The following is a 4,023-nucleotide window of genomic DNA, read 5'->3' on the forward strand; positions in this document are numbered from 1 at the left end:
TTCCGAATATACCTTAACCGATACACACAACAAACGCGCTAAACAAACGCTATAGCAACGAACGTCTCTCGTGCTCTCTGACTGCAGTTCAATTACTCACTATCTACACACACATTACCCCTCTTCTTTTATATACCAGCCTACCCTATCTACCCTACCCAGCCTATCTAGCAATACTAGACCATTCGCCAAGATACGGGATAGTTCTAGAAACAAGAGAGCGTGAGAATTGTCACGTGATCTCGATGACGCAACAATACTATAATTATACATGAACAATTAACACGGATAATGTAATAAAATTATACATGAACAATTAACATGGATAATGTAATAAAATTATACATGAACAATTAACACAGATAATGTAATATAACTATACATGAAAAATTAACACGGATAATGTGATGAAATTATACATGAAATATTAACACAGATAATGTAATATAACTATACATGAAAAATTAACACAGATAATGTGATAAAATTATACATGAAAAATTAACACGGATAATGTAATAAAACTTTACATGAACAATTAACGAATAAGGTAATATGTTATATATGGACATTTAATACTGATAGCGCTATACATTATGCATGATCTATTGACAGATATATAACTCCTATCTTAAACAATACTTATCGGCTATTCTTTGATTTAAGACATTAAAACGAGTGTTTGGTTTATAACATTGCTGTTGATAACTTAACATTTAGAACATAATAATATGTAAATTAAGATTTAGTAGAATATACTATGTGACTTAGGTTTAGGGGAACATAAAATGCGATGTAGGGTTTTAGCCATTATAACATGAGATTTAAGGTTGAGGAAAATACAGTAGGAGACTAACTCTAAGACATTATAATATGTGATTTAGGGCTTAAGACACTAAAATATGTAGTTTAAGGTTTAGGACAATATATGTGTCTTTAGGTTTAGAGCTTATTACATTATAATATTTAGTTTAATGTTTAGGGCAGGGGTTTTACTTAATAACACTTTGAAACGTCATAAAGAACATTTAGTAACCAAACGTAGACCATAACAGCATTAACTGCTAACACGTGGTGAACACATTAAAAAAGCTTTAATAAGTTGAAAATATGAACGAAACGTACGAAAATAGGTAACATTAGTCTATCTTTTATTCCAGAAGAAGCGGGTCATATTTTTGAGTTTTCACAGACTAACTTTGATATTCTATGAAGCATATATTATTGTTGTTGTTTTTTCGTATTACTTATTGGGGTTTTGTTTTAAGTATTCTCTCCTACTAATAAAACTTTTAAATTGTTTTCTAGAATTCTTTATAAATACGCTGTTCGTGCCTATGTGTGATATGCTAATTTTTTCACTCTTTGGCAGTGTTTTCACATCATGTCCTCTAGTTACGACCAATAACGAAACTCGCATGATTTTACTAAATAAATAAAGGTGTAATACAACTGTAATCTGAAACGTTATCACCTAACATATGAAATTACTCTACTGTATCCTAAAAACACGGGAAAAATGAGAGCCTTAGGTCTTACCTGTCTGATGCTATGATTTGGTATGGAACTCAACACATCTTACTCTTGCAGCAATAACCGAACGACTTTTCCTACGTTTATTAAGCCTAGCAAGACTGGGTTTAACGGCCTTCAACGCAAGGAGTTGTTGAAGGTCGACTTAACAGTAGAGAACGTGCCTACTTGTCACCCCCTCCGTCCCCCGCAGACTCAAATTTACTGCCATGTAATAAATGAAACGCTATGAGGCGTGCTTATCCTACACCCATGTTCACCTGTCTAACGTTGGGCAGTCAAAGTAAACAAATCCTCCCATCTCTAAGTAAGACTGATAAAATGTCTCTTTTTCTAAAATTTCAATTATTTTCGGAGAATTTATAAAAGGTGGATTACAGGTCAACACATTTTAGTCTTAACAGTACCGTTCTTTTATAATTATTAAAATTTCTGATAAAAATTACCTACTCTATAGACTACACCTAAAATAATTTAGTAAGGTAACTTTTAACAACTGAAACCAATGCTGTAATGACAAACCGCAAAGAAATTATTAATTGCATGTATCGATTCACAACTAAAATAAAATCTATAATAAGTAGATTTTGTTCATTCATCAATTGCGTACTCCACCCTATAGACGATAAGTAGAACGTATTGATTCATCAATTGTGTACTCCAACCTATGGACGATAATTAGAACGTATTGATTCATCAATTGTGTACTCCAACCTATGGACGATAATTAGAACGTATTGATTCATCAATTGTGTACTCCAACCTATGGACGATAATTAGAACGTATTGATTCATCAGTTGTGTACTCCAACCTATGGACGATAATTACAATAATTATAAATTGGTTCATCAGTTGTGTGTTCTACCTATGGAAGATAATTAGAATGTTTTGATTCGTCAGTTGTGTGTTCTACATATGGACGATAATTAGAATGTTTTGATTCATCATGTTGCGTATCTGCTTGTTTGTTAATTTCCGGTAGAAACTCTTTCCAAGGAACTTCAACGATACAAGTCCCTTCTTGATTAACCCAGTTTATTCTTTCTCGATATAAACTTTTAGTACACAGTAGTTTCACAGTCAGTACGTTTCTCGTCACCTTAAACTTAACTACTTTTATAATACACGCTATAAATCACAGCGATTCAAAATCTCGATAACTTCACTTTCTACGAGTGCAAAACACTAGCTCGAAACAGAATCGTAAATTACCTGGAACTCTCTTCATTCATTCCCGCAGGATTTATCTGCCAGGCTTATATACTAAAAAAGAGGGCGTCTCAAACAAACTCGGTCTTCCCTGATAATTCATGATCATTTGAGAAATTCATCACGTGTTACCGTGACTTCCGGTGTCGTAACAATCAGTTCTGTGTTCTACCTATGTACGATAATTACAATAATTAGAAATTGGTTCATCAGTTGTGTGCTCTACCTATGGACGATAATTAGAATATTTTGATTCATCAGTTGTGTGCTCTACCTATGAACGATTATTAAAATGTAATGATTCATCAGTTCTATGTTCTACCTATGGACGATAATTAGAATGTATCAGTACTGATATATTGATTCGTCAGTTGTGTGCTCTACCTATGGACGATAATTAGAATGTAATGATTTATCAGTTCTGTGTTCTACCTATGGACGATAATTAGAATGTTTTGATTCATCAGTTCTGTGTTCTATCTATGGACGATAAGTATAATAATTACAAATTGGTTCATCAGTTGTGTGTTCTACCTATGGACGATAAGTAGAACGTATTGATTCATCAATTGTGTACTCCAACCTATGGACGATAATTAGAATGTTTTGATTCATCAGTTCTGTGTTCTACCTATGGACGATAATTATAATAATTACAAATGGGTTCATCAGTTGTGTGTTCTACCTATGGATATATTTTCGCCCGTAATCCTCACGTGGTCCGGACAGCTTAGAATGTTTATATTAATCCTTAATCCATACATAAGCTAACAGCAAGTAATGAATACGTTTGTTTGTTTGTAGCTAAGCGCAAAGAAACACAATTAGCTATTTGTGCTGTGCACACGGCGAGTATCCAAACCAGGTTTTAGCGTTATAAGCCTCGAGTCTTATCGCTGAGCCACTGGAGGGCAAATCAGAAAGAATTTTTTTTATAAACCAGTAATATTAAGGAAACTATATATAAAGGATGAGTACTGAATAAGAGTAACGAAAACATTAGATAAGTTACATGGAAAGAAAAAACAGAAAACCTAATGAGGGAGTATTGGAACGTAAATAAACAAATCGAAAATTGTTGGACATATGCAGGAAACAGAATATGCGTTACTTTAGGTTCACAACCAGATCTGAGGGAAGGTTGGCAAATATGATAATGGGTAAAATCGCAAGAAGAAGAGCGAGAGGCAGGCAGAAACCCACTTTGCTCAATGACATTAGAAAATGTATCGATTTGTTTGTTTGATTGTTGTTAAGCCACACAATAAATTATATGTGCT

General features: G+C 33.5%; 1 long non-coding RNA gene across 1 annotated transcript in view; it reads right to left on the bottom strand.

Moving 5' to 3' along the window:
* Nucleotides 1-126, bottom strand: part of LOC111089274 — a 1,015-nt gene extending 889 nt beyond the window's left edge. Inside the window, exon 1 of the long non-coding RNA XR_002613562.1 lies at nucleotides 13-126. This is a non-coding gene — a long non-coding RNA (uncharacterized LOC111089274). The remainder of the gene's footprint in view (nucleotides 1-12) is intronic.
* Nucleotides 127-4,023: the final 3,897 nt, after the last annotated feature.

Source organism: Limulus polyphemus, unplaced genomic scaffold, assembly GCF_000517525.1.
Source record: "Limulus polyphemus unplaced genomic scaffold, Limulus_polyphemus-2.1.2 Scaffold5747, whole genome shotgun sequence".
Taxonomy (NCBI): domain Eukaryota; kingdom Metazoa; phylum Arthropoda; class Merostomata; order Xiphosura; family Limulidae; genus Limulus; species Limulus polyphemus.